The sequence below is a fragment of the Panthera uncia genome, chromosome B4 (genome assembly GCF_023721935.1).
Source record: "Panthera uncia isolate 11264 chromosome B4, Puncia_PCG_1.0, whole genome shotgun sequence".
Lineage (NCBI taxonomy): Eukaryota > Metazoa > Chordata > Mammalia > Carnivora > Felidae > Panthera > Panthera uncia.
In genome coordinates this window covers 111,224,536-111,251,136 of record NC_064809.1, presented here as the reverse complement: position 1 = coordinate 111,251,136, position 26,601 = coordinate 111,224,536, and positions in this window count along the sequence as shown.

Below are 26,601 nucleotides of genomic sequence, written 5' to 3'. Positions count from 1 at the left end.
GAATTTCCATGGATAGAAAAGTAAAACAGGATGAGTAAAGTCGACGGAGGGAACAAAACTGAAAGTCTAACGCCTTTCTTTTATTTCATACGTCCTTAAGAGGCCCAGAGATAAATTGCTTTTCATGAAAACTCCTTAGCAAGTAAATTTGTGTAAAAGCAGATAAGCTTAGAGATTCTCACATCTTTCAGAGAAAAATATTCCAGGTAATTATAATCTAGGGATCTGGGGAATTGGGGGTTGTGGTTTATTCTGAATGTCAAGCAATAAAAATATAGGAATAGAGATCGTATATAGATTATACACCACGGTTGTTTTTCTTTTTCAGTTCTCCTCCACATTAAAAAGCCGTCATCTGTGCTGTATAAATTAACTGTTACAGTCAGCACAGCGCTCCATTATTTGACCGAACAGCAAAATTAGTCACATCAGAATAGCATTTGAAAGAAAGGATGGCATTAGCTGATTTACTGTCTTTTGTGTCTGATACAAAACCTAGCATGAGTGTTCGTGTGGGAGTGAAGACGGTGAACACGAAGCATCAAGAACGACTTTCTGAATTATCTGATGCAAAACTTAAATTATGAAAACGGAAACACACACACACACATATGCCTGTGTGCATGTACACATATATACAAGAATAGCAAGATGACGCCATAATCACTAAATCTATTTTTTTAATGTTTATTTATTTTTGAGAGAGAGAGAGAGAGAGAGAGAGAATGAGCAGGGGAGGGGCAGAGAGAGAGGGAGACACAGAATCCGAAGCAGGCTCCAGGCTCTGAGCTGTCGGCACAGAGCCCGACGGCGGGCTCGAACTCACGGACCGCGAGATCGTGACCTGAGCCGAAGCCGGACACCCAATTGACTGAGCCACCCGGGAGCCCCACTAAATCTGTTTTTTTAATCTTGACCAAAAACGTTTGTTAAATATCGTCAGCCTCTGTGTGACATTTTTCAGGACGATGCAGATTTCTCCTTTTCATATTTTCTTCCAACCTCTGCTATAGTGCTTATCTCATTTATCTCATTTTATCATAGCTTGTTGCATATCATCTATCTTCCTAACCAGAATAAGGGCACAGAAGGCAGAGGCCTATCCAGTGAGCCCCAGCATGCACGTAGCACACGATATACAACAAACACGTGCTCTGGTGGATGAATAGTGAATAGTTAAAAAATTATTTGGTAGTTGGATCTAGACTAATGATATCCAAGCTTTCTTTTTGGTCTGAGGACACGCCTTGGGTCATCACTGGAAAGGTAGAAATTCTGTGTATACTATGGTTCTCCTGGTATGTCATGTATAAGCTATCAACTTAACACAGAAACCAAACCATACAAAATGTTATAAAATACACAACATGCCATAAAAGCCAAACGCATGGGCCACCCCTGGGCCCTGTCTGGAGTGTGTACTGTTTGCCAGATGCCTTTATGCCCTTCATCCCATTTTGCCCTCATAGCCCTTGGAGGCAGTAATGCCCTCCATTTCCAGATCAGGAAATGGCGGTTCAGAAATCTCAAGTAATTTGCTTCGAGAGACAAAGCCAGGCACAGAATCCAGGCTTTCAGAATCAAAGTCTGGGGCTTATTTTGTTAGAGTTCAGTTGCTTTCTTCCTTTAAGAGTATTTGTTTAGACAAATATTCCAAGGGGAAAAATATCCAAACTAACTGCTTGGCATTGCATCAATTCAACACGAAACAACCTGGTGATGAGCTGAATTATTCACTCTTCACTTGATTATTTTGTCATCTTGTACACACAAGCATGCTCTGGTTAAGAATGAAAAATGCCTTTCATAAGACCATCGTTAGCTCTGCCCCTGGCATGTTCTGTTCAGTACAGTGTTGTTGTTATTTTTCTTTTAAATCTTCAGGCTTCTTGTTCCAAATGCAAAAATGACCTAAGCTCCTTTGTGTTTTCATCCTGTAATTTATTCCTGGAATTATTCCTCATGTTTTATTTAAAATTTTTGGTATTTGCTTTTAAAATGCACTTGTGATACATGTAGAAGTTTTAATATGGGAGATCAATATTTTCCCCCTGAAAAACATACTTTTAATTTTACATACATCAACGGACTACTATGATTTGCTGTACAGAAATTCACCTGCAAGGCGACTTTAAAACAAACAAACAAACAAACAAACAAAAAAACCATGCTATTCTACAAAATGCAGCACCTGTTCAGACCGAGAAAAGGAACAAAGATAGAAAAATTCATTTTGTAGCACCATGAATTCTGTGATTGGTTGTCTCTTTCCTCAGAGCCATTTTCCCCCATCACTACATTTCTCAGACTCCAAATGGAGAATTATAATTCTGGAAGGTGATGGAATGAGCTGAGCTCCACAGATGCTGAGGCAGCCAGTTTACTATTAGATTTCAAAGGCAACAACCCCAAACCGATGCCTGAGGAGATTTGTTTTTATTTGGATAACAGAGGACTCAAGATGAATAAAATGATAGCTTTACAAGTGCTATTCAGAACTACTATGTAAATAAGGAGCTTACACAGCCAGACATAGGGATAAACAAAGGAATACGTCAACTGACATTCAAATCTCATTACTGCATTAATGTAATCTTCCTGGGTATGGGGCGAAATAATTTATATAAATGTGTATAGAGGAACAGAAAAATAAATTAACCAAGTATAAATTCTCAACAATTTATCACCCAGCAATATAACCCTCTACAATAAATGCTAACAATACCTGATTCTTCTTGCAACGTTTCACCCGTTTCCTTTATTTGAGCAACTAGAGATCTCTAATGACCTCCTCATCGCATCAGACCGAAGTGGGACTGACCTCATTCAGCACAACCAATTGTTCATAATTGGGTTTTGTGAACTGTGCTGAGTATTAGGTGTTTTCTATTGAAAGTGTCTTCTACGTGATTCCTCACGAGTCCCATCCATTTCAGCTTTTCATTTCTTCCAGTAAATGTGGTCATGCTCAGAGCTTCAGAATCTTTACAATGTGAGAAAGGATGGAGTGTTACCATTATCATATATAAGAGCATGTCTGAGTTGTGGGAGGGGAGCGGTCTGCTCTGAGATGCAGGGGTTAAAATGGCCTCCCTGGCTAAGGATTAGTGTTTGTGCATTTAAATTACATTGAAGAGTTCAGTTATTATTTAAAGCCATTGGTTCCACGTTTGAATCAGTCCCCACGCTGATTCCACTCTGACCAAATTCTTACCCATCCACTGTGAAATAAGGAAAAATAACATTGAGGTTGGGAGGTTTTAATAAATTCTGAAATTCTACTCTTTACTATCATTCGTATGCAATGACGTAGTAGATAGTTATTTGTTGGTTTTGAATTCTCTGCTTAGATGAACCCAGTGTTGACAATTCTATGTCAGCTCCACAATTATTTAGACTTTGTTGATCTATGAAATCCAAAATTTACCACCAAAATTTTATTCCAAAATGTGCTGAGAAAACTAGTTATTCTTTGGATAAAAAGACAAAAGTCACTTAACAAAGTTTCACAGATAAACCCCAGATTGAGTAAATATGTAACTACAAAAGGCAGAACAATAAAAACCCTTGGAGGGGCACCTGGGTGGCTCAGTCGGCTGAGCACCCTACTCTTGATTTTAGCTCAGGTCATGATCTCACGGTTTGTGAGTTCGAGCCCCCACTGTCAGCGCAGAGCCTGCTTGGGATTCTCTCTTTCCCTGTCTCTCTGCCCTTCCCCCATGTGCAGTCTCTCTCACTCTCTCTCAAAATAAATAAATAAACTGTAAAAAAAAAATTGGAAAAAAATAAACAGGAAGATACAATCATCAGGCTAGGGAAAACTTCTAAGCAAAACAGGAAACCCAGGAGCCATAATGGGGCAAAGTAATGAAAGAGCAGACGTGCTCTTAAGGGTCCTGCTTCCCAGAATATCCAAATCCTTCCAGTTTTTGCAGAAATTTCAGTTATCATGATACAAAAATGCCCAAGAATAACACCTTTACTTCTTCCGTGGCTAATACTAGTATCTCTTTCCACCCATTGTGTCAATGAATTAGTGATTGTCTAACGATGCCAACAATGAATAAATCAGTTAAATTCAATATAAGTTGATTACTAAGTGAAGTTACAAAACTGAGACATGCTTTAGGATTTTGTGAAGTTGATTACAGTGATGTTGGAGAATTGTCTGAATCATGAGCCAAGTCAGTGACAAATGAGGACCCAAAATATTTGGATGAGTTAATAACTACCATAGCGATCCTTAGGCAAAAGAATAAAGTCTTCTAATAGTTTTGCAAAATAAAATCATTATTCACTATATTTTGAAGATAAAGACTGAATCAACTTAAAAATATTTACTAGGACCTTTTGGTCCATTTTTAAAGTCGAGTTACAAGTAAGTGGACTCCTTGTATCAACTCTCCTTAGACACCAGCTATTCATAAATACGCATATTATATCTGCATATATACATTCAAGAGACAAGATTATGAAGACAGATTAGGAATTCAGAAGAATAAATATAAATGGTGTGGAAAGGTATGTAGAGATACTTAACCTCACCAGTAGTTAAGGAAAAGTAAATTAAAGCAGCAAGCTAAGAGTTTCACCCATCATATTGGCAAAAGTGTGTATTTACATATATATATGTTTTGGCAAGAGTCTGAGGAAATGGGGACTCTCATTGGAGCGTAAAAATTAGTTTCCTTTTTGCTAACTAATCTGTAATCTATATTAAAATCTAAAACAAGCATACTCCTTGACCTGATAATCCCGTATGTAGGGTCTATGTTGTATAATACTACCAAGGATACATAAAAGCATATGTGCAGCATGCTTATTATAGTATTAATTATAGTAGTAAATTAAAAAAAAAGATTATTAGAAAGCCTTAGTAAATGTGGTGCCTTCACACAATGGAATATCAAGTAGTCATAAAAAATGTGATCTGAAAAATAACGCCTAAAATATACTATTATGTGAAAAAAGTCAGGGACAAACAAATTTGTTCAATATTATTCCGCTGCTGTGAATATATATGTTTGGCATGCCCCACCTTTTTGCCACACATAACACAGAGCAGCTTGCTGAAGATCAGGTTTGATATTCACCACATTCTTAACAGTGATTATCTTGGGGTGGTAAGACTGGTAGAGAAGGAGGTGATTCTCACTTGTTGCTTTGGATTAAAAATTTTTTTCCTTAATGTTTTATTTATTTTTGAGAGAGAGAGAGAGAGACAGAGCGCAAGTGGCGGAGGGGCAGAGAGAGAGGGAGACGCAGAATCCGAAGCAGGCTCCAGGCTCTGAGCTGTCAGCACAGAGCCCGATGCAGAACTTGAACCCATGAACCATGAGATCGTGACTTGAGCTGAAGTCAGACGCTTAACTTACTGAGCCACCCAGGTGCCCCTGTATCTTTTTTTTTTAAATGGTAGAACAATGGGTGAGATATTTTTGTGTTTTTTCAGTATTAAAACAAAACAAAACAGAACAGAACACAACAACACTGGTGACTGTAATAGGCCTAGAATCTTATTTGAGCCTGCAGATGAGATCCAGGGCAAGCACCATGGCTGAGAATGCACCTGTAGCCAAGATCTACACGCACCCTGAACACCTGCTCTCTCTCAAAGTCTAGTTCATGCCCCTTCCTCTGGGGCTCAGGGATCTGCAAAGAGCCATGTACAGAATTCAGTGGTCTGAGAACTTGAAAGGGGGAAAAAAAAAATCACACCTTCTTTTTTATTAATCTTTAACTGGAACCTAGCAGTTTCTAAAATTTATAGGCAACAAGCCTATATCTGCAGCTTTGTCGCCAGTACAAATCACAGGTATTTTCATATCTGATTACAATCGTTATGGACATCCCAAAATATTTCTTTTTTTTTTTTAACGTTTATTTATTTTTCAGATAGAGAGAGACACAGCATGAACGGGGGAGGGGCAGAGAGAGAGGGAAACACAGAATCGGAAGCAGGCTCCAGGCTCTGAGCCATCAGCCCAGAGCCCGTCGCGGGGCTCGAACCCGCGGACCGCGAGATCGTGACCTGAGCCGAAGTCGGACGCTTAACCGACTGAGCCACCCAGGCGCCCCCGTCCCAAAATATTTCTTATGAACTTCTCCACCCTCCAAACAAGTCCTTTTAGACCCTCCACTAGATCTCATTCTTCAACACGGTAATAAAGAAGCACATCTAGTACTGTATCACAGATTTGACGTTTCTCAGTAGTTTGATAATTATATATCAGCATAACTTGGCTTCCTTTGTAAGTCCTTTTTTAATTTTGTGCAGTTAAACATTATGCAGAAAAGGAGTCCCTAGGATTCACCAGATCCCCCCAGAGGGGCTATGGCACAAATACAGCAAGGTTAAGAATCCCTCTAAGTGTATTGGGGTTTCAGAGAAAGACATTGGAATGGAGTAAACATGACATTAGATTGTAATTTAGAGGTCTGCAGCTTGCTCTTTACATTCTGCCTAAAGATAGCCTTGAAGTCTTTTGAAAACTTCTAATCTGTACCGGTGCACTTTTCCGGGTGCCGAGAAGATGATGTTCACTGAACAGACAATGAGCAGTTCAATGAACTCTCATAGAGCTTGTATCTGGAGGGTTGAGGTGAGGGGAGCAGAGACAGAAAAGAAACAGAAGGCCAAATAAATAGCTACAGATAGAAGTAAATTCTATGAAGAAAATAACAGACCATGCACAGGCATTTGGATGTAATTTTCTAAGTGCCAGGGGAAGTCTTTGGATGTCTTAAGCAGGGTGGAAAATTGATAGTGGGAGAGCAGTAGATATGATGGTTTGGGATACGGAGATGGAGATGGAAATGGGGAAACATGGAAGGAAAATAATTACAGTAAGACCTTGGTTTGTGGGCGTAATTTGTTCCAGAAACATGCTTGTAATCCAAAGCACTGGTGTATCAAAGCAAATTTCGAGAACCATTGGCTCAGTTGCGATCATGTGACATTTGGGATCACGTACTACTCGTGTTGCAAGACATCACTCGTTTATCAAGTGAAAAGTTTATCAAGTTAAAATGTATTAGAAAGGTTTGCTCATCTTGCGGAACCCCTGCAGACCAAGTTACTCGCAATCCAAGGTTTTACTGCATGTTTGGTTGATGAGCAAACCACTCCACTGAAGGAACAGAACATTCTTCTTCCACTGAAGAAATAGAACATTCATTCTAGAGATTATAATCCATGTCACTAGCATATTCTCTAGATTAGACTGCATGAGGCCTAAACAATTCCATGAAAACATGCATCAAACTGGTTATTTGTTGATACAGAGAGGCAATAGTATGGGTGGGTATTAGCCTAGGGTGATAGAACCCCTACAGGAGACTGAGCCACATCTCGTCTGCAGATACAAGGAAAACAAAAATCAGGTTCTGTGTAAAGAATGTGATAACAGAGCGTGGCACTCCAAAGCACCTGAAAAAATTAGGAATCACAGCGCATTCAGAAGATTAAGGACAAGATGTCTCAGGATAGAACAGTGTTTTCAGCAGGAGACACGCATGACCACACCTGCAAGATGGGAAGCTGCTAGCCAGTTCCTAGCCACGCTGAGAATCTTGCATAACAAGAAGCCTCCCTGCTCAATGACACGCAGCTCTCACCAGCAACAGCTGTGTGATCATTGTTAAAGCCTGGCAGCCTCAACAGCTTTGGCAAAGAGCCTTGTATGACAATATTGCCAGAAGAATCTACCAGGGATAGGATACAACGCAATCATGTGTCTGCTTCTGTTGTTGTTGCTGTTGTCATTACTATAACTACCATTTATGGAGCGCCTACTCCCTGCCCTTGAGTTTCCTGGGAACTTTATGTATAGGATCTTATCTAATCCTCAGACAAGTCCACAAGGTAAGTACTATTACATGATGAATTCAAGAAGTTTAAGTATCCTGCCCAGCGCTGTCGAACAGAACTTTCTACAATAATGAAAACATTCTGTATCTGTGCTGTCCAGGAGGGTCACCACTAGCCACCTTAGTTATTGGGCTCTTGAAATGTGGCAAGAGCAAATAAAGAACTGATTTTTAAACAGGGGTTTTTTTTGTTTTTTTTTTTTAGTTTATGTGAACACAAATTTAAAATAGCCACAATGTGGTTCGTTGGCTATCATATTGGACAATCCTAAGACCAAGGTCACATGGCTGGCAAATACCAGAAGTAGGGATTCAATCCAGGGATTCCAGAGCCATGCTTTAATCAGTGTTGGTTGGGACCCCATTAAGGATGTTGTAACAGTTGCACCATTATCACTTTTCAGTTAGTGTTTATAGCTACTTCCTTGTCTAGGAGTCTAGAAGAGCACTGAATGTGGGTACCTTGAGCAATCTGTCCCCGAAAATTCTATATGCCTAGGCAGTGCCACCTGCTCTGGGTACTTTGGTATTAGAATCCCTGGTTATGTTCCTCTGGCTGACCAAATGCGAAGGTAGGAAACAAGACTAACAGTGAAATTATTGGTGCTAGATATTTAACGCTTGTCCCTCCGGATATAATTCTCCACCGTTCTCCACTCTGCTCTGCTCTCAGGCTCCTGACAATCTGTGGACCGCTTCACAGGGCTTCCTTGCCCTGCAGCCTCTGGCTGTGTCTAGCCAATGGAAGCCTCTGGTTGGAACTTAAGGGGTAAGAGGAGAAAGAGGTGCAGATCTTTATCCCTCCCAGCTCTTTCTCTGCCGGGCCATTGTTTAGCAGAGGTTACAAAATTTTATTTGCAAAAGCAACGCCTAGCGAGAGGCTTTCCCCTCAGCTGCTGGTCTTCCCAGATTCCAGTAAATATTCTTTCCCTTTCCCCCTTTAGGTAGCACTGATAACAGCTTCCCCTTGTTGCCAGTCCTGGAGTGGTTCACTGACTCTTGCTAGTTTCCCTTAACCCTGCCCACACTTTCGTGAGTAATTCCTTTAGGAAAGTCCCCTTTGCTTCTCCTTTTGAATGTGTCATTTCTTTATTTCTGGGGACTCTGATGGATATACTATTTGATGAATTTAAAGAATAAGAATTATTAGCTCACTGCTAATTCATAAAGTGGTTATCATATATTTTTAGCCATGAAAAAAAAATGCAGCACATTTTACATTAAATACGGGAACACTGTGCCGAGAAGTGATGTCTGATGGCCTGAATTTTGTTTTGATATTGAAAAGATTCTGGGGGCACCTGGGTGGTTCAGTCAGTTGGGCGACCGACTTTGGCCCGAGTCATGGTCTTGCAGCCCGTGGGCTTGAGCCCTGCGTTGGGCTCTCTGCTGACAGCTCAGAGCCTGGAGCCTGCTTCGGATTGCGTCTCCCTCTCTCTCTGCCCCTTTTCTGCTCACATTCTGTCTGTCTGTTTCTCTCTCAAAAGTAAATAGCATTAAAAAAAAATAAAAGGATCCTGGGACACCTGGATGGCTAGGTCGGTTGAGTGTCTAACTCTTGATGTCAGCTCAGGTCGTGATCTCACGGTTCATGGGTTTGAGCCACAGGTCACACTCTGTGCTGACAGTGTGGAGCCTGCTTGGGATTCTCTCCCTCTCTCTCTGTCTCTCTTTCTCTCTCCCTCTCTCTCTCTGCCCATCCCCTGATTGCACTCACCTGCTCTCTCTCTCTCTCTCAAAATAAACAAAGAAACTTAAACAAAAAATAAGAAGATCCAAGAAAATATATAAGCAGGGACATTCATTGCAACATTATTTTCTACATTAAAAAGTCAAACAAATCATATGTCCATCAGAAAAGGAATGGCTAAATTATAAGTGTATATTTTAAAAGGAAAACTATGTAGTCATTAAAAAGAATGAGGAATATCTTTAAATACCAAAATAGAAAGATGTCTATGACATACCTTCGAATAGAAAATAAAGTTGTCAAACTGCACGTACAATAAATTCCAACATTTCCAAGGTAAATGAAAATGTGTTTAACAAACATGGAGTACCTACTATGTGTCAAGCATTGTTCTAGGCTCTGGGGATTCAGCAGGGATCAAAACAGACCAAAAAAAAAAAAAAAAGAAAAGAAAAGAAAAAATCCCTGTCCTCATGAAACTCACATTCCATTGGAGACAGGCAGATAAATGAAATTAGTCAAATATATTGTACATTAAGAGGAGAAATATGCAAAAAAAAAAAAAGGGGGGGTAGAGATCTCATGTTGGACAAGGTGTAAAATGTTGCATAGGATAGTCAAAGAAAGCTTCACTGAGAAAGTGACAATACATTAAAGACCTAAGGGAGAGGGTAAGTCACTAGCATACCTGGGAAAGAAACATTTCAGGAGGAGGAAGTAGGAGGTGCTAAGGCCCTGAGGCTGAAATATGCCTGATATTTTAGAGAAGGCTGTAAGGCAGCAGGGTGGTTGGAGCAGTGAGTGAGGAAAAGAGGCATAGGAGAAGCATTTGAAGAGGTATTTAACTGTATATATTTGTATACGGATTTTAAAAAGTCTAGAAAAATACCCATCAAACTTAACAGTCGTTACTCCCGAGGAATGAGGACATTCCTTCTTTCTGAAGAGATATTCAGCTTTAATTTTATGCACCGATACAATGTTTGAATGTTAAAATAGAAGGGTCTGGCTTTTAACATTCAAAACCAGTTTGTTTTTTCAAAGAAGAATCAGAAAACAGAAGAGCACATAGTATGTACCAAGAAATTAAAAATAACTCTCCCAAACACCAGCATTTGCACAGAAAGTGACGCAAGATATCTGTGGTCAAAATTACATATTGATGTTACGGAATATTCTGAGCGCGAAAACGAACCAAAATGGCCCCAGTGCAATGAATTCCATTTTTAATGCCTGCTTATTCTAACAATGACAGAGCCACACCAATTATTTACAGCACATGTCTTGCTAGATGCTATAGCTTCTGACAGTGGGCTTGCATTTATTACTTCTATTGAATTTAGGGAATTTGTACATGAGAATATTATGAGATGTCACCATTGTGATTCATTAAGCCAACTCTCAGTCTTAATAGAGCTAAGGACGCCCTGAAGCAACTTGTTTGAAGAAACTGGCCAATACAAGTTGTTAGAGTCTCCCTGTAACATGTAATTGCATATTCAGCAAAAGTTCTCCTGAGTCCCCCAGGACATCTCAAAGTTTATTTCAAGTGACTTCTGTAAGATTAAGCTGTTGTTTCATTCTTTCTGGCTCGCTCTTTGCTCATTTTTAGAAGAATCTTTTCAAGAACATTGGCGCCTCTCTCTTCCTTCCCCACTCATTTCCTCTTATGTCCCCCCTTTACTTCCCAGTTTAGGTCCGTATTCACCCTCGTGTTTTCCTCTGCAGGATAAATTGTACACTTCTCACCGCCCCCCTTCAAATTCCATCCAGCATCTCCCTCACCATTGGTCTTTCTTCTGCCCTCCTCTATTTCCCCTTTCCCCATGTATCACTCTTTCAAAATGAAGCTGAATGTTCACAACATGGATTTGAAATATATCTTAATAGACTTTTTTGCTGTTTTACCTTCTTTATTTAGAAAGAAAATGAACAGAAAAATTAGGAAAACACCGTAAACATGCAGATACGTTAAAGTGCTTACCACTTATTTTTAAAAAAAGAAGAAGAAAGGAACATTCAGGCTTGCCGGTGAATTCCTATCGCTAGAATTGAGGTCAAGATGTGTACAAGGGCTGGACTGTTGGTAACTCAATGGGGTGTCATTCTGGTGCCCAACAGTAAGGAATTAATTAAAAGAGAACTTTTAGAAAAAGGATAGAGGCGCCTCGGTGGCTCAGTCGGGTAAGCATCTGACTTGGACTCAGGTCATAATCTCATGGTTCATGGGTTCAAGCCCCGCGTCGGGCTCTGTGCTGACAGCTCGGAGACTGGAACCTGCTTCAGATTCTGTGTCTCCCTCTCTCTCTGTCCTCCCCGCTTGCACTCTGTCTCTCTCTCTCTCAAAAATAAATAAACATGAAAACCAAGGAAAAGATGATAAATACAGGGTGTGGGTGTTGTGTCTCCATTCCTGTGCCTGTCACATATGCTGGTGGTAACTCCAGCTCTAGGTAGCCACTACTCTTTACTGGCACTAAGGGTGAAATGTACTTATCATTCTCGTGGTCCCGGAAGCATGTCTTCTAGAGTCAACTGATATGGAGGCTGGGTGGCACTACTTCTCCAGGATCACAAGCTAAAACACAGTCCTCGTAGCGACGTCCCTCAAAACTGTCACATGGATGAGCTGGTCAGGGCTTTGCCCCAAGGCACCAACACTAAGTGGGCAAAATGTTAATAATTTTCAAAGGTTCTATAATTTTTCCTCTACCATCGCGGTCTCCCACCAGCTGTCAGGTTGAGGTTCCCCTGGCTAGACACAGACAGACTCTTCAGTAGTTACTTATGGAAGGAACCCAGGAGCAGAGATCAAGACCGGGCTGCCTATGGCCCAGGTTCCCTGCCTTCTTCCCCTCCTCCTCTCTCCTGCCCCACAGCCCGCCTTGGCACGCCCCTGTTAACTCCAGACTGCATTTTGTGCGTGTGGTCCTAGTCACAATTATTGCTAGAATGACTTAAAAAAAAGATTGGACTATAGACCCAATCTCACTATAGAGTACCTCCCTCTCAGTGTGAATTAGAGAAGTCTCAAAAGCTAAAGCACAATTTGAAGATCTGTGTCAGAAGCCTTAAAATCTCCTGTCTTTTTAACCTAGTGATTTCAATTCTATAATAAAGAAGTAAATATTTAACCACATACACACACACACACACACTGTTCATCCAAGCATTGTTTGTATCAGAGAAAATAAGAACAACCGATATCTCCAACAATAAGGAACAAAAATGCCACATGGATGCCACACAAAAACTTAACTCAAAGGTTTTTGTTTGTTTGTTTGTTTGTTTTTAATTTTTTAACGTCTATTTATTTTCAAGAGAGAGACAGAATGCGAGCAGGGGAGGAGCAGAGAGAGAGAGGGAGACACAGAATCTGAAGCAGGCTTCAGGCTCTGAGCTGTCAGCACAGAGCCGGACGCGGGGCTGGAACCCACGAACCGCGAGATCATGACCTGAGCCAAAGTCAGATGCTTAACCATCTGAGCCACCCAGGTGTCCCTCAATGATTTAGCTATTATGTTTGTGATATATTGTTAAGCTTTAGAGTAAAATTGCAGATAGTATAAACTTCACCATCTGTTTTTAAAAATACTGTACATGGAATAACCAAGAATACCTGAAAAGGAGACCAAAATCTTATCAACAGTTATCAATGAAGGGTGAGTTTATGGTTTATTTGGATTATTTTTATTTTCTTTGTTTTGCTTGTCAATAGGTTCTATACTTTCCAATCTATAAAATGTTTTTAATATCAAAATACACCAACAGTTTTGTCCATTTTAATGAAAACCTCCTTTTCGTTAGTGATTCCACTAAATGGGGGAAAGCACTGAGAATGCTTAGGGGGTCCTGGTGCAATATGAATGCACTCATAGCTCTTGAGTTTCTGGAGTTTGGCCCACGGTGATTTCTGAAGGAGGAGGTGTACGGGAGCTGAACTTGAGTTGCCCCATGTTAATAAAGGGCTATTTGTTTCAACCCTGTTTGTCCTGTGATTGATTTGTGGGGTGGGGATGATTTCTGTTTATTCTTATTGCTACTAAATATAACAATATTGCAACACCTACCCAACAGGTGGTTGTGTAGGCAAATAGATCCTAAAAGAGAGAGTCCTTTTCGGACAGTATGACTCTTTTCAAAGGCACAGTGTTTGTCAGGTATGGTCTTACGGTCCAAATGCTTCACCAGTTGAGCTTTTAAACAGGTCTTTTCGTGATCACGGAGGCACAGGTTGCATCTGAGTAAGGAATAGAACCGCCCCGTCAGATGCACATGTCTGACCACATCTTGTGGCTCATGTCTCTTTGCGAACTTAAATGGGCTCGTTGTTCAGCTGGCTTCCTTCATATGGTGGAATGTGTTGTTTTGTGAGTAAAAACAACACCAAATCAAAACAGTTAAGAATAAAAACTAAAACCCTCACAAATCCCAAAACATGAGTAAGTTGAGAGCAATGGTTTTCAACATGTACTTCCTGCCAGCAACAGCAACATTGCTCAGGGTCACATCCTGACTACGGTGGGCCACAGCTACTTTTGCCTTCACGTGCCCCTTCCTTTATTAAAAAATACATAAATAAAATTGGAATTAATATTTTTACTTTTGTATTATTTTTTAACGTTTATTTTATTTTTGAGAGAGACAAAGCGTGAGTGGGGGAGGGGCAGAGAGAGAGGGAGACATAGAATCTGAAGCAGAATCCGGGCTCTGAGCGGTCAGCCCAGAGCCCGACCTGGGGCTCCAACCCACTGACCGTGAGGTCATGACCTGAGCCGGAGTCGAATGCTTAACCCACTGAGCAACCCAGGAGCCCCAGAATTAATAGTTTTAGACCGCACTGCTATAAAGATGTATACACTCCAGGTTGGATTCATCATTGTACATTCACTATTATTATATTAACTATTTTCTTCTGATGTCGGGAGAGAGAGAATCAAATCATTTTCATAGGCCACTATAAGTAAAGTATGCCGTAGGTCCTATACCTACTGTGCCTATGAATAAGTTAGTCCCAGCCTCGCCTGGGAACTTGGAAATGCAAATTCTTGGGTACCGCCCTAGATTGAATGAACCAGAAATTCAGTAGTGTGTGTTTTGACAAACCCTCCAGGTGATTCCCAACCACCTTCAAGTTTGAGAAAAATTGGTCTCGACAATTCAAAGCCAGATAGGTAGAACCTTGCTCTGCAGAAGTTAATTCTCTTTACCATCTCCAGGTCTTAGGCAAATGACCTCCCCCTACACGGGTCTGTTCTTAGAGGTCAGAAAGGGCAGTCATTCTTTCGAGTATTTGTTAAATTTGGCTTTATCACATAAAAGATATTTAAAGCCTTGAAAAACAGTATCATACAATGGACCCAACCCCTCAGATTTTAAATAGTCTTGGACTAGTGAATTATCTTGGGAAAGAAGTCATATACATTCTAGTTACAGTCTACGTATATCTGTATGATGTTTATATGTGTTTTAAAAATCACTGCACTACGCGAAGCCCCACAATAAAAACCGCAGGCCTTGTGAAATTGGTGTGTCGGTGATACATTAAAAAGAGAGAGACAGAAACCTAATAAAAACAGAAACACAGCTTCCCCCATCTTACATGGTTAATAAACGCACATATACTACAACAATCATGGCGTTTTGTTGCGAAAGGGACCTGAAGTTCGCTTGTGGAAGGGAGCATCAGGGCTGTAGCTTGTGAGTTATTGTAAAGTGATAGAGTTATCGGAAACGTGACAAAACACTGTAACAGTAGGTGTGCGTGAATGTTGCTCGTGACTCATGTGGGGAAATAACACAGCTGATAGATGTTCGAGGTGTGTGCATGGTGCGTTTTGTGTGTTCATATGCAGCTTTGTTCACCTGGGTGTAGTTTTCTGCACTCACGTACTATTTCTCTCTTGTGAAATTGTGCATAAGCAAAGGCAAAATTTGCCTTATGCTCAAATTGTTCCCTAATGGGAAGCATTATACAAACAAGCATTATCGCAGAGCTGACTCTGTATGCGCGTGTGTGTATAATGTTATAGTTGCATCTATAAATTCCAAAACTAAGTGTTATGCCTACATTTGAAAGCCGATCTTTGTACATCCTGTGAGCTCGATACCATTGTTTTATATAGAACATTAAGCGTAAATGGACAAGTAAGAGAGTGTGTGGAGGGGTGTGTGGGGGTGTATTTATGCTAATGTACAATAAGCCCTATTAGGAGAAATAGTACACTTCTCTGCCAAATCCAAAACATTCCAAATGTGTTTGATGGATACACATATCTGTTAATTCTAAGGAGGGACTGGCAATTAGATGAGCTTTTTCCTTAGTCTTCCACACTGGAAGCAAATCAAGGATGAAATCACATTTTTATTTAAGATTTAAAACCGAGACCGAAGCTCCGCTGAGGCACAAAAATAGTTGTTGCTGGGTTCTCATATGGTGATACCAGTCATGGCTGTTTTAATCTCTGCCCCAACAGTTGTCTTAAGGAATCAAATACAGTCAGTTCTTGCTTTCCATGGTTCTAACATGCACAAACGCCGGTTACCATGGTTTGGTGAAATAACTCCACTCCCCCAACAACACAGCTCAAGTTTCAGTTATCATGGTACATTAGCAATCGCGCAAAATCCAAACTTTGCTGCTGTTTCTTCAGTGCGCAAGTCACTACGTCAATAACAGATTTGCTTCACGATCAGGGACTGATCACATCCCTTCTTTCCAAGTCTATCACTTTTTTGGTCACCACGCACCTGTTCCTCAGTTGGTGTCTAGACGGTAAAGCATGTTGTGCTGTCTCCTCGTCTCCCACTGCCGCCTCATGTGGCATTTCACAAAAACACATCGAGTGTGGCTAATAAGAGTGAAAAAGCAGCAAAAAAACAGAAGTGGGAGCACTGGAAGGGAGTCTTGACCTTCGTATAAATGGAGTTAGAGAAGAAATTGGCTGACCACGAGGAGGGTTGACACCTGCAGGAGGAGAGATTCTAGATGTGCAAGTAGCACTTAGTGAAGCTAACTTCTCATAAATGAGGGGAGTGGTTTGACAAAAAGGATGAAGATATCCCAGAGGAAGAGACACGGGCAAAAAATTTCACAGTGAAGGAGCTATCGGGAATGTTTCCCAATATTGAAAGTGTGAAAGAGAGAATGTCGGAGTTAACCGGTTAGAAAGGTGTGTGGCAATCAGGTGGGGCGTCGAAAATGATGGCTGCTCCATATTGGTAAACTATACGAGGAGAAAAAGACAAGTACTATTCAAACTACTCTTGATTAAGTTGTTTTTACCAAGAAATAAAACACCTTACTTTTCAAGTCTCCAATGTTTTGAATTACAGTGTACTAAACAATTGTTTCTTTTACTACCTCAAAATTTTTCCTTATACATTTATAACAAACACTAAGATTAATGGTACATTAGCAATAACCTATATGGTAATGTTGGGGCGCCTGGGTGGCTCAGTTGGTTAAGCACTTGACTCTTGATTTTGGCTCAGGTCAAGATCTCACAGTTCATGAGTTCAAGCCCCACGTCAGGGCCCTCGCTGGCAGTGCGGAGCCTGCTTGGGATTCTCTCTCTCTCCCCCTCTCACTGCCCACCCCCCTCCTATTTCTCAAAATAAATAAGTAAACTTAAAAAAAAAAAAAACAACCAGTAATGTTAATGTTTTGACAAAAGATTTTAAAGGTCAAGAACAATCAGAATTTTCCCATTGGTTATTAAGATAGTTTTACACATTTCAGCTTGCATGGTTATTTATAGATTTTTGCACTACTCAAAGCAAGGAATACCGTATAATCCATGGGAAACATGAAAGTACAGTATGTGTGGACTACCAAGAGTAATAAATGATCGAAGAAGATATTAATTTTTTTAAGCAAGTTAGGATAATTTTGTGTTGCCTGTTTGCCAAAAATCCATCCAAAAATCACTGGTCTCATTTCTGTATAATTATTCATTTAAACACTATCTGAGAGGGGCGCCTGGGTGGCTCAGTCAGTTGAGCGTCCGACTCCGGCTAAGGTCACGATCTCACAGTTCGTGAGTTCGAGCCCCGCGGAGGGCTCTATGCTGACAGCTCAGAGCCTGGAGCCTGCTTCAGATTCTGTGTCTCCCTCTCTCTCTGCCCCTCCCCCGCTCATGCTCACTCTCGTTCTCTCTCTCTCTCAAAATAAATAAGCATTAAACATTTTCTGAGATACCTTAACATGAACTTTGATCCCATTTGAGCTCATCTAAAGCAATCAGTTATTTTGGTGAAACAGAACAGGGCAGAGCAGGGGTATGAGGAAGCTTTCCAGTAACTGAAAAGAATTCTGTCCCATCAACTGCATGAAAATCTTGGGGCCAAGCTCATCGAAGTTAATTGAATTTTTCAGTTAAAAATATTCATTTATTTATTTTTAAGTTTATTTTTATTTATTTTGGCAGAGAGAGAGTGACCACAAGCAGGGGAGGGGCAGAGAGAAGGAGAGACAGAATCCCAAGCAGGCTCCGCACTGTCAGTGCAGAACCCAACATGGGGCTCGAACTCATGAACTGTGAGATCATAACCTGAGCCGGGATCGAGAGTCAGATGCTTAACCGACTGTGCCACCCAAGCACCCCTTCAGTTAAAAATATTTGGTTCAAACAAATATTTTGGTAACATGTCGTCGTACAATTTGTAGATAGTTTTTGCTACCTGTGAAGAATTATGGATGATGTAAATAAGGTAGGCGTTTTTAATGTCAGCTTAGCAGTAAGATACTATATCATAATTATAGAAAGGAAAAAGAATTAAGCAAAATTAATAGTTTTGGAATAATAATTCATTGTGGATGTTTTTTAAACCACTATTAATCTACCTTGGGCTGAGCTTGTTCAAAGAAAAGAACTACCAATTAGTGCTTTAAACATTACCTTTTAAACAATTACCTCGTGTGTGTGTGTGTGTGTGTGTGTGTAATTTACAGATCTAGTGGTTCCCTTTGATCAAATGACCAGCCTCATCTCTAACCAGTTGTGTAAGAAGGATGTTTAAATCAGATTTACACACAACTGCCTTCCTCCGTATTTCACGCTGACGGCTAGGTGCTGGCTTTCCCTTGGAAGTCAAGTTCAATTGGAAAATAATAAACCTTCAGAGCACAAACTTTATTCCTCCCATCTAACATTTACTGTTAGTATGTGATTCAGTACATGTATTGACTACATTAAGATTGTGAGAATTTCTCTTTTTAAATATTGCTTACTGTAGGTAAATATATACTCTACGATTGTGCCTACATTTACACAACAAATAAATAATCTGGAGAAAAACAAAATATTTCGTTAATAAATCAGTTGTTTACCCTGTAAAAAACTCGAGAATCAGTTTTATTGCCCTCCCTTTTCTTCTTACAAAATGACAGCAATTTTTACTGAAATGATTGAAATGCTGTGTTTTGACATTGTGTAGACAGACATCCCTTCAGTCAACATTAGGCCAAATGTTATAAGGAACCTAACTCTCAGACAAATTATTCAAAGGTTTCTAACCACATTTTTATGGTATGAATGATTGATTGAAATTTGTTGGGATTCCAGGAAAACTAAAACCATCTCAATGAAAGCAAAGCATGATTTGAATATTTACAAGGTAATTGGCAATTCTAGCAATATGTTTACTTGAGCTGAAGCAATTAAATATAAAATAACAAAAATAGAGAATCGTACACAAGCGTGTGGAAAGAATAGGTCGAGGAAAAACAGAACTGGAGTATATGAAATCACACTGCTGTTTGTTTATGTTTCTATAATATCTTCATCGGAGATGATTAACATAGGATTTTCAGAATGTTCCACGTGTAAATTGCACTTGTATGGCATTTTTGTATTTTCCATATTCAGAAATCTAACTCTGATTTTGAAGAACCAGAAGGAAATTATGACTGTAACTATGTAAAGCAGCGTACTTAGGCTGGATCCTCTCAGGAAGTATTAGATGCTAATGCTTATAATTAGCACGCCTGTCCTGTGTGGGGCCATTTCGATACCAAGGGGAATGTTTAGTGGCAAACCATAATGTGCACATTACAACTGAGCAAGCCAAGTGACTGCTTCCTCTGAATTGTCAGATGTAGAACACTGTTCCATGAGGGACAGAAAGGGAATGGCGTTCTCTTAAGTATCTACAATGTGCCAAATACTCTGCCACTTACAGCCTATATGTTGTTTTATTTAAGATCTTCACATCCAACCTTATGCAATATGTCCATAATGTTCATTTTATAAATGAAGAAACTAAGACTCAAAGAGGTTATGTGATAAATAAATCTCCTAAACAGAAAATTGAAGGGGGGAAAAAAAAGCAAGTTACATGGGCTATCCACATGATAATATAATGTATGTACTTTAAAAAAATGTTTTTCCAGTGTTTATGTATTTATTTTGAGAGAGAGAGAAAGACGGAGAGACAGAGCATGAGCAGGGGAGGGGCAGGGAGAAAAAGAGAGAGAGAATCCCAAGCAGGTTCCATGCTGCCAGCACAGAGCCCAACACAGGGCTCAAACTCACGAACTGAGAGACCACAATGCGAGCTGAAACCAAGAGTTGGACGCTCAATTGACTGAGCCACCCAGGTGCCCCTATAATTTACGTACTTTTCTCAAAACATGCCAAACAAAAGTACGTATTGCTTAGACATAAATACGCATATAGCGAACGTTAAGGACATGGGCAGGAATGACAAATAGCAAATTGGAAGTGATTCTCTTTTGGTGGATGAAAATGGGGTCATAGAGAGTGCACAGAAGGGCTGTTTGATTTTTAAGCTGGGACATGAGCATATGGGTAATCATTACGTCATTCCCTACACATTTTTGTTTGGCTGAAGTATTTTGTAAGGATCTAAAAAGTAAAAGAGACATTCAGCCCTCAGAGGAAAGCCACACAGCTATGTAAGAGGAGGCAGGGCTGGGTTCCACCCCATGTCTGCTGGTACTGGAGGTTGTCTCCTTTAGACTTTGCACCAGCTGGACCGGGCAGAAGTCTTCTTGGAGAAACACATTGTGGCTGGGAATGAAGGGGCTGATCGGGAATCTCCCTATGACACTGCGTCATTGTATAGTGTTGGGTAGAGAGGACAAATGCTAGGAGGCCTGTGTTTTATGGAAGAAAGGAGCCCATGCCACTTAGAAGAAGAATGAAAGAAGCTCACTGAATCCCTGCTGCTACAGCTACATTCAGTCTCCCCCAGACAATGGAACAAGATGTTATATAAAAAACAGCTAGCATATTAACCATTTCAATATAGTAATGAAGCTAAGCAAATAAGCTGTAAAATTATATCATCATCATTATTCCTCTTAGGGATAACGTCTAGAAATAACTGGATGCTGGCTGCAAAATTAATTTGTGGTGCACTCTTCAAGTGCTGCTGTATTAAAGTTCTTGAAATTGACTTCACAGAATGTTCCCCTTCTCCCCATTCCCCACTCCTAACCACAGAGATCTGTCATTGGAATTGAGCCTGGGAAACATATATCTTTACATATGTTACTGTATGCTCTAGATTTATGATCTCTGATTCAACTGATCATTATATTCTTAGCATCTAGCATAGATCCTGGCATGTGGTAGGCAGTCAATAAATATTTGTTGAATGGAATATGTGAAATATTATCTGTTTACATTACTTTTTTATGGGAGGCAGTGGAGTATAGTGATGTAGTCTCAGCAAGGAGTCTGTGGTTGAGAAGAAGGCCAGTGGAGCCATTATGCTCGTCTAGACACCTTGTTCATCACTGATGGTACTTTGGGCAAACTACTCAACCCCTATAAGTCTCATTTTCAGCTTCAGAAAAATTTGGGTTATATTAATGCCTCTCACTTAAGGTTGTTGTGAGACCTAAATGAGATAATACCTCTACAGTGCTTATAATAGTGTTAGGTACATAGTAAGTGCTCAATCAATGTTACCTGTTATTGAGATTGTTTTTGGTTCCCACTGTATAGACTTTGTTTTTATGAGAGAGCTATATGGTGTTTGTCTCATTGCTTTCCGAATAGGCTCATTAAAAAAAAAAAAAAAAAAATGCCTTATGGAGCTACCCAGCTCTCTCTCTCTCTCTTTTTCTTTTCCTTATCAAAATTTCTCTTTCTTAACAGCAAATCACCATTCACCTACTATTGCAGAAGAAAAATGACTTTAACTTCAAAGGCAATATTAAAAATAGGGCAAAAGAAAACAAATCAATAAAGGCAAAGGTCATGGAAACAGATGATTTGAACATACAGCAATACTCCTGAGCACTGGGTTCTATACACAGATTTGAAAAGAAATACACAAATAAGCAGGACATCTGGAAGAGAAATTACATGACTTGGGTACCAATATCCAAATAATTCTGCATGTCAAACTTTTTAAGGAAGCCACTGAAAACCTTGAAATAAAAAACTATGTCCGAAGATTTCACTTTCCAATAATGTGATTTCCTTTCCTTAGAATTTCTAGCCAGATTGAATCCTCCCATGTATAAACCCAATGACACGCAAACACACACACACACACACACACACACACACACACCATGCTCCAAATCACTTAAATTCTCTACCATGGAGAATGAGGATGTTGCTTTAAGAAAAAAATAATGAGATAGCAGGGCTAAGGTTTGGGTAAGCATGCTATTTCTTATTGTTCCTGTTCATCATCAGACATGGCCCGTGTGTCATTAAAAAATAATTGTTTTAATGATCTTCAGGATTTTTTAAATGACTGTTTTAGTATAGGAAGAAGTTATAGAAATTAATCACTTAGGGCAGCAGCTCTGACAGATTTTTTACAATGGGAATGCCTCTGATTGCAACCCAAATGTTCTATTTTATTTCATTTTTTAAATGTTAGTTGCGACGCATAAATTTATTTTCACAATCCACTAATGGGTCATGACCCACTGTTTGGAAAACATTGCCTTCGGATGTTCTAGTCAAACTGTCCCATTGGAGCGGCAGGGAAAAGGGAGAGTTTGGGGGGGATTAGGGGAGAAGGTTGAAAGAAAGACTATGAGGGCCCTGCCCAAGTGCGAACTTTCTTTGAAGTTCCTTTATTTCACCTTTAAGATTTATCTCACTTTGGCATTGGACATCAAACAAGACCATTAGTTTTCTGTAAAAGGTTTTAAATCTCCCAGTGTAATAAAACAGATGCTCAGGGACACACGCTGTGTTATCCTGGGGCTACCTCCCTTGCTAAGGATATGCACGTTGCAGTCTGCAAAGCAAGCTGTCGTGGATGATAAATTTACCCCCAGATAGTACATGAATTTACCAAAGGCTTGGGGCCTCTTGACTGTCTGACAATCATTCAGCACAGGTCACGTGGATGATCTCACCGAGAAGATGAGGACACTTCCCTTTAGTCAACAGACGCATGTCTGAGTGTGGCCCTTTGCTTTTCTCTGGCACTTGTCGGCAGGATGGCGTGAAAGGTGAGAGCCTAACTCCATGACTCAGACCTTATTAGCCCACACCACGTGCACGGAGCCTCCAGGCAGCTAAGGTGGCAGGAAGGGCACAGGCCGTGCTAACGAGGTCACCCAGCAATGGGCTAAGCAGAGTTGGTCATGATGAGCCCGATGATGAATGTGGAGCCATGGAATCAATCATTTTGAAGGGAGGACATGTTAATTCTTCTTTTGCCATGGAATTGGCTTCACAGCAGTTTGACATCATCCCTCCCCTGAATCAGCCATCACCAAGCTCACAGTGTGCCAGAAGGAAAAGGGAGAAAAGAAGTAAATAAACCAAGGGAGGGAGAGCCTCTGGCATTTTTTTTTAAAGCACTTCATTTCCTTACTTGGTATCAAAGGATCCTAATAGCTGTTTGGGATCCAAAGACGAGAGGAAATGACGCAGATACTACGTTTTCTCAAAGAGAAGCTCTCGAAATCTCAAACTTTTCCTTTGTGAAATAACACCCAGAAACAATCTGGTTTTAGACATATGCATAAATTACAGTAAGAGAAAAGAAAAAAAAAAAAACCACACCTCGACAGAAACCCAAGATCACTTTGATTAAACTATACCCATACAGACAGACAGAGGTATAGATACATATAAGCAATGAGGCTTAAGCGAAAAAAGTTTCATAAACTCAGTATGGAAAATCGCTGCAATAGACCACTTAAACTTGAAGTCTCTCTCTCCTTTCTTTTTTTCTTCTACTATGCTGACTCTATAAACCACGTTCTGCAACAAAGGTGGATTTCAGCAGAATGCCTTATTGTAGTAATAAAAAGGACCCTGCAATTTGAAAGGCCAAGCCTCTTCTGTTTAGAAGTACAAAGAGTTTTATTTTTTCATCATTAAAAGTAAAAAGTACACACGTGGAAATCTGGACTTTCTGAACTCGAACACTCTGTCTCTCTAACTGAAGACATAGTGATGAATTCCAAGTTGAAGAAATTATTTCAGGCAGGAGTAGCCACTATAGTAATATTTAATTACCCTCAAGGGAAGAAAAAAAAAAAAAAGGTTGGCTGTAGAATCTGAACATGAAGTTATAAAATATAGGGACAAGAATCTTCTTGCCTTCTGGGACATTTCTGTCTGCCAGACATGTTAAAATCCTGGATTCAAAATGTATAATCGAGAGTATTTTTTTTTAATATGTAAAATTAAAAAGTCAAATCAGATAGCAGAACTTTCTGGTTAAAAGATTAAAAAGATTATTGGATGGCATCTAAGTATGCCGCTGGGTGATTTATGAAATATAGTTAGATGACATAAAAATACTGATGCTTATAATGTTCAAGCTTGGTTTTTTTCAGGCAGCATGCACACAGATGCGGAGAGGAAAAGGTTAACCTGCCTGCCTTTCATCACAACTCCCTACACAGGGCCTCCCCTCTGACCAGAAAGCCCAACAAACATTCCAGCCTTCTGCTAAGATTGTTAATATTTTAGAAAGTAAAGGGAGCCTCCGGGCAACCTGGGTGGCTCAGTGGGTTAAGCCTTGACTCTTAATTTTGGCTCGGGTCATGATCTCATGGTTGTTGGATCGAGCCCCCCTTCAGGCTCCGGGTTCAGCGTGCTTTAAAATTCTCTCTCTCCAGGCGCCTGGATGGCTCATTGGTTAAGCATCTGACTTCAGCTCAGGTCATGATCTCACGGTTTGTGGGTTCGAGCCTCGTGTTGCGCTCTGTGCTGACAGCAGCCTGGAGCCTGCTTCAGATTCCGTGTCCCCTTCTCTCTCTGCCCCTGCCCTGTTCGCACTCTGTCTCTGTCTCTCAAAAAGTGAATAAACGTTAAAAAATATGTTTAAAATTCTCTCCCTCTGCTCTTCTGCCCTGCTCGTACTCGTTCTCTCTCTCAAAAATTAAAAAAAAATAATAATAATAAATAAGGGAAGCCTGTACAGATCACTGGTGTGGTGTAGTCAGATTCCAAGCAGATCATCGGGGACATTAGCATCTTCTTGAAATCACCACGCTCTTTTTTAAGAACGTATGTACTTTTCACTTCTATGTAGCATTTTTTAATATAGTCCCCCTTTTTTTTTTTATCTCCACACCATTAAATGAAGCCAAGAAATAGCATTCCGCTATTTCAAATGAAGAGACTGGGGTTTCACATTGCATTGTCCTCCCCGCAGGTGATATCCTCTTTTATGAATTTTTATAGCGCCCTAAGTGTTTCCTTTATGGGGTTTACCACAGTCGTAATTAATAATGTTTGTCTCGCTGCCTGGGCTGCAAACGTCCTGAGAACAAGGATCCTTGTCCCCCCGGGTTATCACTAAATATCCAGCACCTAGCACGATGCTGAGCGCAGAAGGCGTGCTCCAAAAAGATTTGACAATTGAACGAATGTAGCCGTAACATGTTCCCAAGTTTCACAGAAAATAATGGACAGAGCCAAGATTTGAACCTCTGTCTTCTGCTGGGAATTCCTCGTTCCTTCCACTCTATCACGTAAGGGCAAGTATGTGTCTCCCTACCAGCCTTTCAAAGTTTGGAAGCTGGAGCTCTGGATAAGTGAATGGAAGCCAGACTACACGGGAGGATACAATTCAAGAGGATGTCCCTGCACAAAGTCATTGGAAATCGCGGATCATCCTTGAAGGGTTTTGGCCCCTGGGTCTGGAGCACACCATTCCATGCTCCTGGAGCAAAGGAGAGGGCATTTAAACCCTGAACAACACTTTTTCCCTCACTGGCCGTGTGTGAAAATAAACATTTGAATTTGTCTCACGTGTCGTGAGCGTGACCTGATTCAGAAACACGTTTGCATTTCTCAAATTCACGGTGTTCTGGGCCATCCCAGACAGAGCCAGCAAAGCCCCCAGGAGAAGATGGGGGGCTGTCAGGGGCGTGTGGGATCAGAGGCCTGGCCGTCCGTCCGTCCACGGGAGCGAAACAATGACTGCGGATTCCGGATTCCAGCCATCGCAACCCCAATCCATCCTAGGACAAGCTGAACTGAATTGACCGTCCTGCTGCCTTTGTTGGCAAAGTTAACTCAGTTTGGGGGTCAGTCGAGTTTCAGGGAATGAACCAGCAGACAGAGAATGAAGACTGTCTCCTTTCTCATGTCTTCGTAGATCCCAACCTGCCCTCAGTCACCACCTGTTCCTCTCGGTGCCTGCGGGATTCGAGGTGGGTGCCCCAGCCTCGCTCCTAACTGCCTGTTATGTCTCCCTGCTGTTGTTGAGGCTCTCTTCCCAATCACCTTAAAATCCTCTGCCTTTTCCTTCTTTGCCTTCCACCGAAAGGATCCTGAACATACAATAGGCCCATAATAACATCTTCATTATTCCTCAGGTAAGGTAGCAGAATACTGCATCTCAAAAGCTTATGGTGAAAAGAGGCGTGTGTAAGGGGCGCCTGGGTGGCTCAGTCGGTTAAGCCTCCGACTTCAGCTCAGGTCATGATCTTGCCCCGCATCGGGCTCTGTGCCGACAGCTCAGAGCCTGGAGCCTGCTTCGGATTCTGTGTCCCCCCCTCTCTCTGCCCCTCCCCTGCTCACACTCTCTCTCTCTCTCAAAAATAAATAAACATTGCAAAAAAAATTTTTTAAGAG